Below are 13,092 nucleotides of genomic sequence, written 5' to 3'. Positions count from 1 at the left end.
TTTTATAGGAAGCCAGGAAGACCAGGGCTCTAATCTTGCCTCTTCCTCGAAGACCATGGCAGGTCACCTAATCTCTTTAAGCTTCAGTTTGCTTATCTGTAAAACGGGAACTCACTGATAACTACCATGTTTTGGGGTCCGTGCTTAGGATTAGAGATGGTACAAGCGTGTTACTTCACTATATGTGTCACCTGGGAGAAAGGGACGTGATGTTATTATCAGCCAATGTTACTTTAGTTGAATTAATTGACAAGAATGCATCTGGCAGGAAACAGATAGCCCCCCAAGACTGCTTGGGAGTGTTTGTTCTATTGGCCTTTAATTTGTGGCCCTGTTTGGAGTGTGGGTTCTCCTCTCAGCTCCCACTGCACATATGTGTGTCTGAACTTCTGTTCCAGGCTGAGGAAACCCTGGGGACTGGACGCATCGTCAGTGCGGACACTGTGTTCTGCCCTCAGCCCCTCTTCCTCTTGGTCCTTGACTCTTGGACCTGAACATGGCTTAGGTAACAGCCACTGCTTGTCTTTGAACTCTGTTGATTCAAGTGGGTCAATCTGGGTGTGCGGGTCCTGACGTCCCCAACACGTCAGGGTTGCCTGAGACTGGCCTGCCCTTTGGTCCTGCCTCTCAGCTTCCATCTCTGATTCCTGAGCCTAGTTTAGCCCTGGAATCCTGATGGGACCATGCTGAAGTGCCGTGGACCTGCCCTTCTGGGGTAGAGAGCACCAAATGTAGCACTGGAGTTCTGAAGTTATTCCTGGGGGGAGGGGCGGGCAGAGGGCAGAAGAGAGCCAGAGTGAGGCTGAGAAGAAAAAGAAGAGTCAGGAAGTGGAGAACAGTCACCTTAATGGTATACCACCATCCTTACTCTTGAGATAAAGAGTATTCACTCCAGCCACCACTAAAACCCCACTTCCTAGACCGAGAGAAGAGGGTAGTGGTGGCTATTAAAAGCACAGGCTTTTGAACCAGACAGACCTGAACTTGAAACCTGGCTTTGTCACCTGCTGGCTGTGTGATCCTTGGGTGAGCGGCACCATGTTTCCGAGATTTAGGCTCTCACTTATAAAATGGGGTCAGTACCAGTCCCTGTCTCACAGGGCTGCTGACAGCATTGAATGAGATGATGGATATCAAGCACTTAGCACAATGCCTGGTACGCAGTAGGCAGCCAATAATATGGTAGTTACGATGCCTGAGATTTATTTTTGTATTTACCCTCTGTCCTGGTGGCTGCTCAGAGTTGTCGGGAGGATCCAATGAGATAACAGATTTGAATGTGTTTAAAAGAAGGCTGTAGAACATGACGTCACATAGAGTATTAAGCTAATTATTTTATTTTTGGTTTTTGAAATTTGCCAACTGACATGCTGTTGGATATGGATTGGGCACCTGGCTCCATATGACATTTCAGCCACGTGCAGTGAGGGGGTCTTTGAGAAGGTCTGTCTCCTGCCCCAGGGCCTTCTGAGGCCACTGGTGTTGTTTGGTTCTTCAGCTTAGCAGAGTGGTTTATTAAGTAAGGAGGGCATGTCAGACCAGGAGCTAAAGTTTTATTCGCTGCTTCCAAGAGCCTGTGGCTCTGAGGCTGCCTGGGACTGAGTGAGCCGAAGACGAAGTGACAAAGGACCAGGCAACAAGCCCTGATTTATGACCCGAGATTCCCATTCCAAAAGCTGTATCATAAGTCCCTTTGGGAAGGCAATTCAACCAAATGAACTGCCCTCTGGCCGCAGGACTGAGGCCCAGGCCCACTCCCAAGGGCGAGCCCTTTTGATGCACCCCACAGCGGGAAGAGGGCCCAGAGAGCAAATGCTGGGGCTGGGTCAGCATAGAAACCGGCTGTCCTATCGGGCAGTAAATACCTGGAACACAGGAAGCAGGCCCCCGACAGGAAGGGAGGGCTGGGGAGTTGATAACAAAATGGTCTTACTGTCAGCTGGGCACACAGAATCCAGAAGAAGGCACAAATAGTCCTTTCCTTTGTTTTCCAGCCTTATCCTATACCCCCTTCAAACACAGCGGCTGATGCCCCTTAGCCACATTTCAGTTCTTCCTCAATATTCCAGTTGACATGGGGCCATTAGAGTAGAATCTTAGGATGCCCTACCTGTCCACACCTTTCACAGGTGGTAGGTGTTACAAACACCTACCATCTTCACCATCTTCACCATCTTCACCATCTTCCTTTTTAGCAGAACTATGTGGGAAGCAATGGACTAAGGTGAACCCCTCTGCTAGATCCAGAGATAAACCATGTTTGGTCTTAAACATGACAAGTCCATTCTCATTTGCCAACATTTGTTTTACAGGTGGTCATGTGGCCCAGCTCTAGCCAATGGGACTTGAGGCAAAGTCTTTTGGAATCTTCTGGGAAGATTTTGTTCTTTGATAAGAGAGAGACATGGGAGGAGAAACTTTTCTCTCTTTTCTCTCTTTTGTATGTCATTGGGTAAAGATAGGCTGCTTGGAGCTGTGGCAGACATCTTGCCACCATGAGGAGAAGGCCAAGAACACTGCAGAGAAGGTGACCTAGAGCGTTGAAATTGTTGAGCCACTAATCAAACCCTGCATCCAATAGCCAGCTGGTAAACTTTATGTTAAAGTACTGATAGTCCTTATTGTTCAAGCAACTTTTAGTCAGATATTCTGTTACTTGCATCCCAAAGCATTCAGACTAATAAGGGAAACATCTTCTCATTTGACTTCTCTCTTCTCTACCATAACCCAAGGCATTCAGACTAATACATTAGGGAAACATCTTCTCATTTGATTTTCTTTCTTTCTTTCTGTCTCTCTCCCTCTCTCCCTCCCTCCCTCCCTCTCTCTCTTCTTTCCTCTCTTTCTTTCTTTCTCTCTCTTTCTCTCTTTCTTTCTCTCTCTTTCTCTCTTTCTTTCTTTCTTTCTTTCTTTCCTTTCTTTCTTTCTTTCTTTCTTTCTGTCTCTCTCCCTCCCTCCCTCCCTCCCTCCCTCCCTCCCTCCCTCTCTCTCTTCTTTTCTTTCTTTCTTTCTTTCTTTCTTTCTTTCTTTCTTTCTTTCTTTCTCTCTCTTTCTCTTTCTTTCTTTCTTTCTTTCTTTCTTTCTTTCTTTCTGTCTCTCTCCCTCCCTCCCTCCCTCTCTCTCTTCTTTCCTCTCTTTCTTTCTTTCTTTCTTTCTTTCTTTCTTTCTTTCTGTCTCTCTCCCTCCCTCCCTCTCTCTTCTTTCCTCTCTTTCTTTCTTTCTTTCTTTCTTTCTCTCTCTTTCTCTCTTTCTTTCTTTCTTTCTTTCTTTCTCTCTCCCTCCTTCCCTCTCTCTCTTCTTTCCTTTCTTTCTTTCTTTCTCTCTTTCTCTCTCTCTCTTTCTTTCTTTCTCTCTCTTTCTCTCTCTCTTTCTCTCTTTCTTTCTTTCTCTCTCTCTCTCTTTCTCTCTTTCTTTCTTCTTTCTTTCTTTCTTTCTTTCTTTCTTTCTTTCTTTCTTTCTTTCTTTCTCTCTTCTCTCTTCTCTACCATAACCCAAGGGACTCAAACTTGGATGCCTGCAGGGGCCAGGGAAGTACTATAGAAAGGTGAAATTGGTCAGTTTAGAGAAGCTAGTTGGAAAGTGAGTGCTCCTTGTCAAGGGGCTGGTGCTGGCTACTCAGCTCCAACTGGTGGTGGCCATGCAGGAGTGCTAGGAGTGCTAGCAGGGCATGACCAGATGTTTTTATTCTTTAAGATAAATCTGAAAACTGTATTTTTATGTGGAATCTCTCAATTTTATATGTGCATTTAAATTTTAAATAGAGACATCAAACAGACCTAACCAGCACTTCTGAGCACTGTGTATAGTCCAGAGAATACACATTTGTGACCTGGCTTTATTTTTATTTTTTATTTTATTTTAGTGAGAGGAGGGGAGACAGAGACACACTCTCACATGCGCTCTGACCAGGATCCACCCGGCATGTCCACTAGGTGCGATGCTCTGCCCATCTGGGGTGTTGCTCCATTGCAACTGGAGCTATTTTTAGCACCTGAGGCAGAGGCTATGGAGCCATCCTCAGTGCCTGGGATCAACTTGCTCTAATCAAGCCATGGCTACAGGAGGAGGAGGAGGAGGAGGAAGAGAGAGAGAGAGAGAGAGAGAGAGAGAGAGAGAGAAACAAGAGAGGAAGGGGTGGAGAAGCAGATGGGTGCTTCTCCTGTGTGCCCTGACCGGAAATTGAACCCAGGACTTCCACACGCCGGGCCAATGCTCTACCACTGAGCCAACTGGCCAGCGCTGATGTGACCTGGCTTTAATCCCAGAGTTTCATCCCTTCCTGGGCTTGATCTCAAGTGTGGGCTATCTGTGACTTCTTTCAGATTTTGCTGTTGGGTGGGGCTGTGGTTGTGAGTGTGGGTGAAACAAAAATAGGAGACAGAAGATGGGGAAGGGAGGAGAAGGACCAGAACTCTGGCCTGCAGTTAAAGTGGAACGTCTGAGGGACAACAAACTTTTACCCTGCAGGATAAACCTTCTCTTCACATAGGTCTTGTGTGCGATTTTACTGAAAGGGCCACTGTGCCTTTCTCCAGTAAGTCCCACTATTAGAGGTTCCCTTCACTTACCCAAGCATCGTTATGCTTCAGGCTCTACGAACAGGGATGAAAAGAATCTAGTCTACCAAACAGCCATGAGGCAAGGAAGTCGACTGCAGCCTCCTAGGACAGTGCTACTCTATATGGCTCCATCAGTGCTTGTAGACACAGCTTTCGTCTGGGAGCAAGCTTCTTCAGTCCCACTGAGCCCAATAAGTGCTCAGTTCTTTTCAGCAAAATAAAAATATCCTATGGAAAATCCAAGGACACTGTTTTCAGAGAGGGGCTTGAACTGAAGTATCATTCTCCTTCTGTGCTAAGAGCATTTTGGTGGGTGGGTAAGTTCAAACAAGGGAAGACCTTTGTTAAGCTAACTTTCCATGGACCTGGGGACTCTGCTCCCCAATGGCAAGTCCAGAGTCCTGGTCCCTGCATGACCCAGGTAGCTTGCTTAATTTAAGTCCACAGGCTGTAAAACTGAAAATCTTCATGTTTGCCTCTCGGTCGTCAAATTAGAAAGTTTCGGAGTGCCTCTGTTGAAAGGTATCAGAGAAAAGCTAAGAGACTTCACGCAGTGTACTGTGCACAGCCCACTGCTGCCCTTTGATGAAAAGAGAGGTGAGTCACCAGCAGCTTCAGGGATTGAGAAGAAATGTCAATGAAGGACGAATAATAGGTGCTGTACCCACACCTAAGAAGGTTAAGGCAGGATTAGTGGGCAGGGAAGAAAACAGCATGTGGGGAGGCAGCTACAGTCCCCAGAGCTTCTGTAGCTCATTGCCATCTGACTGGGTCGCCAAGAAAATAAATAGGATCTATCTTTCTTTTCTTTCTTTCTTTCTTTCTTTCTTTCTTTCTTTCTTTCTTTCTTTCTTTTTCTTTCTTTCTCTTTCTCTTTCTTTCTTTTTTTCTCTTTCTTTCTTTCTTTTCTTTCTCTCTCTTTCTCTCTTTCTTTCTTTCTCTCTCTTTCTTTCTTTCTTTCTCTCTTTCCCTCCCTCCCTCCCTCCCTCCCTCCCTCCCTCCCTCCCTCCTTCTTTCCTTCCTTCCTTCCTTCCTTCCTTCCTTCCTTCCTTCCTTCCTTCCTTCCTTCCTTCCTTCCTACAGGGGTCCTCCTTCAAGGGCAGAGAGGTAGACTTCATGGCTTCCAGAAGCCCCTTCAAGTTCCAGGTCTTTGTCACAACAGGGGCAGGCAGTGAGAAATCAGTGACCCTGAGCACTTCTCCAAGCATTCTGGGCTCTTCAGAAGGAGCATTCCTCAGAAAGGCAGAGCCCAGCCCTGGCCCCTTCTAGGGAGACCCCAACATCCCAGACAGAAGTGCTAAGGAATGCTGAGATGTATTTTAGTCTCCACCACCAAGATAGTAAGTTGTTCAGAAGACATTGCCCGGCCTCTGTATGGAAACAGAGCTGAGGTTAAAGAGTTGGTGGTTGTATTTCCATAGACCAAATTCTTTCCTGGTAACTCATTCTAGGGGAACCAGCAAAGGATGGTCATTAAGAAAATGAACAAGTGCCTCACCATCTGATAGTAGTAGCTTTACTTGCTTGTCAGGCCAAATTATCCAGAAAAATCATGGTGAGGGCAGGCCTGGAAACTCACAGACTGCCTCAGGGAAAAGATGGTGACACCACCCTCATTGCTTCCACTATGACGCACGGTGAGCCATCATCAACCAGTACCTGTCGACCAAGGGGCTACGGGCCAAAGTGAGCTCACAGCACTGACAGCGGCAGGCATGCTGAGATCTTCCTTAAAGGGAGATCTCAGTGGGGCATCTCTGTGACTTCCACAAAAGCCAAATTGCACACCCAGAGAATGTCCTCCTGTAGATGTGACAGTCAGAGGACAGCCTCTCAGAGCCCCATGTTCTGAGCAATGTACCCAGTCAGGGCAGCTGGACAAAGCCGCCAAGATGTCTGCGGTGGTGCAAGAGCAGAGCAAGAACACAAACTTTAGGTTCAGGCAGACCTGGTTCAAGGGCCTCAGTAATCCTTCCCAGCTCTGTGGCCCCGGGAGATCAATGACCTTCTCTGAGTTCCCTGTCCTACTCCAGGGGTCCCCAAACTTTTCACACAGGGGGCAATTCACTGTCCCTCAGACCGTTGGAGGGCTGGACTATAAAAAAAACTATGAACAAATCCCTATGCACACTGCACATATCTTATTTTAAAGTTAAAAAAAAAAACGGGAACAAATACAATATTTAAAATAAAGAACAAGTAAATTTAAATCAACAAACTGACAAATATTTCAACGGGAACTATGGGCCTGCTTATGGCTAATGAGATGGTCAATGTCCGGTTCCATATTTGTCACTGCTAGCCGTAACAAGTGATACGACGCGCTTCCGGAGCCATGACGTGTGCGTCCAGCGTCACTGAAAGTAGTACTGTATGTGAGCACCGCCGCACTTTTCCTTTCCGTCCCTCCTCTGCTGTGTCACGGGAGCTCATCTCTCGAGCTACTGCTCCCAGGGCCCTGGATCGGCTGGCTTCTAGCGGAGTTTGGCCAACTGTAGAAGATCTGGGGACAAGAAGAAGGGGCTAGCTGGGGGCATTTCTCTCCCCACCAGCTTCAGGTCCTGTCTCTGGCAGCGGCTGCATCTCCACAGTGTGGAGCTGGTTGAACAGGATCACACTTGACGGACTACGTGTACAGGTTTTAACAACGTTGACAAGCCAGTGCTTAATAAAGATGATTTCAGTTGATTAACCATCACTCATGTAGAGGATGGGATATGCGGTGGGAATTTTGATGAGGACATGGAAAAACAGATGTTTGAGGATGTCAAGGCCTATTGCACCGCAGGGTCCCCTGATGAGTAACTAGAGTAGGGGAGGAAGGCCTCAGGGTGTCAGATGGTGGCAGAGAGGCAGAGGAGACCTGACAGTGTTTAAACAGCAGTGGAAGTCAAAGTTGCCAGCATCACAATTCTGCAAAGAACTAGACAGGCGTCCCCAAACTACGGCCCGCAGGCCGCAAAGCAGCCCCCTGAGGCCATTTATCCGGCCCCCGCCGCACTTCCAGAAGGGGCACCTCTTTCATTGTGGTCAGTGAGAGGAGCACTGTATGTGGTGGCCCTCCAATGGTCTGAGGGACAGTGAACTGGCCCCCTGTGTAAAAGGTTTGGGGACTTCTGAACTAGACTCTCAAAGACGTCTAAAATGGGCATTCTACACCTGTCAAGACGGAGCTTCAACCCATTTTTATCACTCTCTTTCTTGAGCCTTGTGGTGGGTTAAACAGTGGCCCCCAAAAGATAGGTCCAAGGTCTAACCCCAGGTACCTATGCATGTGACCTTATTTGAAGACGAGGTCTTTGAAGATGTTAACGAAGGACCTCAAGATGAGATCATCCTGGATTTAAAGTGAGCCCTAAAGCCAATGACTGGCGTCCTCTTAAGAGAAAGGAGAGGGGGGTTTGGGACACTGAGGTGCAGGGACGATGGCCACTTGAAGACAGAGGTAAAAATTCGAGCTACGCTGCCATCAGCCAAGGAGCTGGGGAGTCACCAGAAGGTGCAAGAGATAAAGAACAAAATCCCCCCTAGAGCTTCCAGAGGGAGTGTGGACGTGTTGACACCCTGACTTCAGACTTCTGACCTCCAAACTCGGACAGAATAATTTCTTTTTAAAGCCATTCACTCTGTGGTGGTTTGTTATGGCCTCCCTAGAAAACTAACCCAGACCCCAGATTTTAGCTATCCTGTGTCGCTGAGCTATTCCTGAAAGCCCCGCTCTTGGCTGACCTCAGGTCTTTTACCATGCTCTGCTGGAAATGCATATCATATTTGGATTTAATGCATGCAAATTTAACTAACAAAAATAAAGAGAGCTAGGCTAACGGATGGATTGGTAGAAAGAGGCAGACAGCAAGAGGGAACTAAGGGTGAGGCCACTGGGGTCCGTGCCCCCCCCCCCCCAGTCACGCAGGGAGTGGTGAGTGCTGGCCCTGGAGGGCGCGGGAGCGCGGCGCCGGATGTGCCCGCTCTCCTGTCCCGTGGACCTCGCACTCTGTGTGCGTCCTGCAGTTAAGAATTCATACTTCTCACACAACCTGGCACCTCAAGGCAAACTCACACATTCATCTGATGTTCAATGGAAGCAACAGCAATTGATTTCAGGACTAGAGGATACACTGACTGTACTGTACTTCTTGAAAGATATCGTGTCATTTTTCCAACCCAGTCCTGCGGAAGCAATTTTCAAGGGTACTTTGGCTATCTTGTCATGACTTTATTTTATTTTTTGGCTTTATGCCTTGGTTTTAGAATCCAAATGCTGAGTAAGATTGGATTCCTTCAAATTGACTTTGCTTCGAATTACCTGGCAGGCTTCAACATGCCACCTTAAAAATAAATTTCCCTTTATCCCTTTATCTGTGTTGAATTTCTAGCTTCCTCAAACTTCCATAACATCTCCCCGATGTATATAGGAACTTGTGCACCCATCAGCCTCCCTTATGGGACTTCCTTGAGATAGGGCACTACCTATCTGAGAAACCCCCTCCCTCCCAGATTGGAAAAAAGAATGGATGGATGGATAAACTGATGAGTTTATAGACTTAAGAGAAGAATCAAATGGAAACTAATAGCTAAAGCAAAGAGAGCCAGTCTGCACTTACAGTGAATAATGTGAGGTTTGATGCACAAATTGGGACTCAGGTGGACAGGGACAGGGGACCCTTGCAGATAGCGAGCTGGCTTCCTTTCTCCGTTGACTTAAAACAATGCCTGACACCGAGGCACTTCTTCAAACCACTGGACGCTGGACTACACCTGTATCGCAACTCAGCTTAACTGTCAGACAGTTCCTCGAAGAACTCTTCCCGCACCTCCCTGTCCAAATGAGTCCTCTCTCCTCCATCATATGCATCCACGGGATCCTTTTTTCTTCCCCTTCATAACAATCGTCATAGCTCAAAGCTGTATTTGTATTTTTGTGGCTTTTCATTTAATATCTTTTATATTTTCCCACATCTTGGCTCACTTTAAACTCAAGAAAGGTAGGGTTCATGTTTGTGTTCTTAATCCTGGGGACCGAGTGTGTAGCTTAGTGTCTGAGACCTGCTATGATGAAACTTGCTACCAAGGTCTAATGTTAATCGACTGCGTGCTATGTGCTGGACACTGGCCAAGAGTGCTTTACATAAATCATCTCCTTTCAGCGTCACAGCGACTCTATGAGCAGGAACTACTATTATTCCCATCTTACAGTTGAGGAAACTGAGATACGGAGAGGCTGAGTTGCCCAAAGCCTCACAGTGAGAAAGTGGCTGAATCGAGATTTAAACCTGCTCGAGATGGTCCCAGAGTCAGCACTCATCACTAAATATTTGTTGACTCATGATAAACAGTGAGGGACTTCGGGACTCAGAGCTGGGCGGACATGTATATATCTTCTGGGGTAACTTCCGAGCCCGTGCAGAAATGACTCCTACAGCTATGCTGAGAATTAATTCTCCAGATGCTTTCTGGCAATGCAGACTCACTAAGCTCCTACCCGAGGTGCTCTTCCTTACCAAAGCTGAAAACCGCTTCCAGGGTGCTTCCAGCTGTGGCTACTGTTCTGCCCTCAGCAGTTTACAAGAACTTTAGTCTCTTCTACACAACTCTGACAAGTGCTTCCTCATATACTGTGAGTCATTCAAGGCAAGCAGCTTTACCTGTCTGTACCGTTAGCACCCTAGCATAGCACTTGACAGCCAATAAAATTCGTTGTAGGAATGAATTAATGAATGAGTATTTACCTGTCCTCGCTACTTCTGCAAAGCTTGAATGAGTTCACGAATATGGAGATTTCTGGAAACCCATAATTTTCTTGTTTATTAGAAACCTCATCACAGCTAGCTGCCACATTAAAAATTATAAAGCTAATATTTGGGAGTTAGTTATATGGGTTACCTCAGTGCGAGGGGGGCTTGGTTTCTTTTTGTACGTGGGTTTTAGGGAAGACTATTTATATTTACAAAGGGAATTTAACCCATGGAATTACGGACAGCAGTGATGCAGTGACGGGCATACTGGAAAAGGGATTTTTGGTTAAAGAGGGAGGCTTTCTTGGTTTCATGAAGCAGGAGATAAAATCGGCCAGCTTTAGTCATCCCCACAAATGCCACAACTACCGCCTCTTTTCTAAAACACCTCGGAAAATGCAGTACAGTTGTGACAGGCTATATCTTTTTTTTTTTTTTTTGCATTTTTCTGAAGCTGGAAACAGAGAGAGACAGTCAGACTCCCGCATGCGCCCGACCGGGATCCACCCGGCACGCCCACCAGGGGGCGACGCTCTGCCCACCAGGGGGCGATGCTCTGCCCATCCTGGGTGTCGCCATGTTGCGACCAGAGCCACTCTAGCGCCTGGGGCAGAGGCCACAGAGCCATCCCCAGCGCCCGGGCCATCTTTGCTCCAATGGAGCCTTGGCTGCGGGAGGGGAAGAGAGAGACAGAGAGGAAGGCGCGGCGGAGGGGTGGAGAAGCAAATGGGTGCTTCTCCTGTGTGCCCTGGCCGGGAATCGAACCCGGGTCCTCCGCATGCTAGGCCGACGCTCTACCGCTGAGCCAACCGGCCAGGGCTACAGGCTATATCTTTAACTCAGTCTCCATTTAACATGAAGCACGCCAAGAAGCCAGAAGCAAAACTGAGCCACACAGCGACTGTGGGAACTGGCGATCAGCGTGGGCTACGAACTGCCGAGTTAGTTTCCTCTGTGTTTCACGCAAACACTCTCCTATTTCATTTTAAGTTGCATCTGCTTTGCACAAGTGACATTTTTTTCAGAGCACCATGAATGATTTATGACTTTTGATGCCGCATCCCACAAGATTACATAAGGAACAGAGAAAAACAAGAGATTGAGCCAAACTTTAAAAAAAATTTTTTTCAAAAAGTTGATTTTATCTTGGTTTCAGCCAAATGACAGTTTTTTACTCACCAAAAATGCTCCCTCATTCCAAAGTGCACCCCATTCCTGCGAGGAGCCCCCCGATTTCCTTTCTCTGTGGCCAGCACACTGCCATCAACTTAACGGCCCCCAGCGACGTCCCGAAATGTCCCGCTACCCTGATTCCTCCCCTTCTCCCTCCCAGTGAACTTTGCAGCTGGATTGCATAAACAGACTCAGTAGTCTGGTTAATGATTGGACAGAAACTGATAGGAGTAATATCCACTAGGCTTGCCATTTCTTTAATCATAGGACAACAGAATTTCAGAGTTTGCCAGGGCCTGGGACCCTCTGTTTTTTTTTGTTGTTGTTGTTTTTGACAGAGAAATTAATGGCAAGAGAGCTAAAGTGACTTGCTTAAAGTCACACAGTGAGATTACTTCAAGCGAAACAGTGGACATAATTCAACCTCAGGCTAGTGTAGTTGGTGCATATTGACTAGGAAACTCTGGTCTCCCTTTTGTGTGGAGGTGGTCACACTGGATCTTATTTTTCAGCTATAGGGAATTAGGTGCTTATTGTTAGAATTTCTGTTGCTGACTTGTCTATTCAGCCAGGGCCAATCTTGGGAAGGTGGTGAGCACTTGCAGAGCAAAACTTGGGTACTGGGGAGCAGGCTGGATGGCGTGAGATGGCCCACCAGAGCGGTCGGAGTGGCCAAATCATGGGATGAGGGTTCGTTTGGAAGCTGAGGTCTGGGTCAGTGGGTCTCTATGCAGTGCCCGGTTTGAGAGGTAGGTGTGAAGTGACCACCTGAAGGTGAGACCGATGTGAGTAGTCAAGGAGTGACAGAGAGCAAGAGGGTTGATGAGTGGTCGGGGTGTGGGGGGTGATGAAGTAGTGGGGGCCACCAGGTGGGGCAGGGGCCAGCGGTTGGCCTAAGGGATCAGGATTGGGTCATGTCATCTCAAGTTCAAAGGCAAGGATTGAAAATCCACTACTCTTACCTATGAGAAAAACAAAGAAGTCACAGCACAGTGTGTAGAGTGTGACTCCATATGTGCATAGATCTGCCCCGACTGGTGAAACGGAGGGGACCGTGTAGTGTCCTGGTCCAGAGCGCGGACTCAGGAGTCAGACCCTGAACTTGCTCTCTGGCTCTGCCTTTCACCAGCTGTGTAATTCTGGGCAAGCCACTTAACCTCTCCATGCTTCAGATTTCCCAACAATAGAATAAAAGCTGCTTTATCAACTGTCCGTAAAGGTCTCAGATAACGCAGATAAGGCATTTAGCACAGTGTCTGGCACACAGTAAAGGTAGAAATATATATCACTATATATCTATATTTTAGACTTGATTTTTGGAATCAGGTGAACCCGGATTTGAAACCCAGCTCTGTCACATACGTGCTGTGTGCCCTTGGGCAGGTCACAGTTTCCCTGAGTTTCAGTTTTCAACATGGAAACTGTAGGTAATAATCGCCAGTGCACAGGTGCTAAGAGAATTAAGTGAGGACTCAGCCCAGCGTACTCAAAGTTGCAGAGAACTGGAAGCGGCAGGACAAACGAGGTGAACATGCCGGATGGCAGATTCAGAGACGGGAATGGAGGATGCTCAGAAAAACATTGACGGGGATTTTTAGGTTCTTCATTGTCAGTGTCTGTGCTGT

General features: G+C 47.2%; 1 protein-coding gene across 1 annotated transcript in view; it reads right to left on the bottom strand.

Annotated features, from left to right (window-relative positions):
* Positions 1-11,610, bottom strand: part of ADRA1B (adrenoceptor alpha 1B) — a 111,151-nt gene extending 99,541 nt beyond the window's left edge. The window contains exon 1 of the mRNA XM_066273180.1: positions 11,474-11,610. The gene's annotated coding sequence lies outside the window, so the exon portion shown is untranslated. The remainder of the gene's footprint in view (positions 1-11,473) is intronic.
* Positions 11,611-13,092: the final 1,482 nt, after the last annotated feature.

This window comes from Saccopteryx bilineata, chromosome 4, assembly GCF_036850765.1.
Source record: "Saccopteryx bilineata isolate mSacBil1 chromosome 4, mSacBil1_pri_phased_curated, whole genome shotgun sequence".
NCBI classification, from domain to species: domain Eukaryota; kingdom Metazoa; phylum Chordata; class Mammalia; order Chiroptera; family Emballonuridae; genus Saccopteryx; species Saccopteryx bilineata.
The sequence above is the reverse complement of the archived record's forward strand: the minus strand, read 5'-3'. Positions and strand labels throughout refer to the sequence as shown.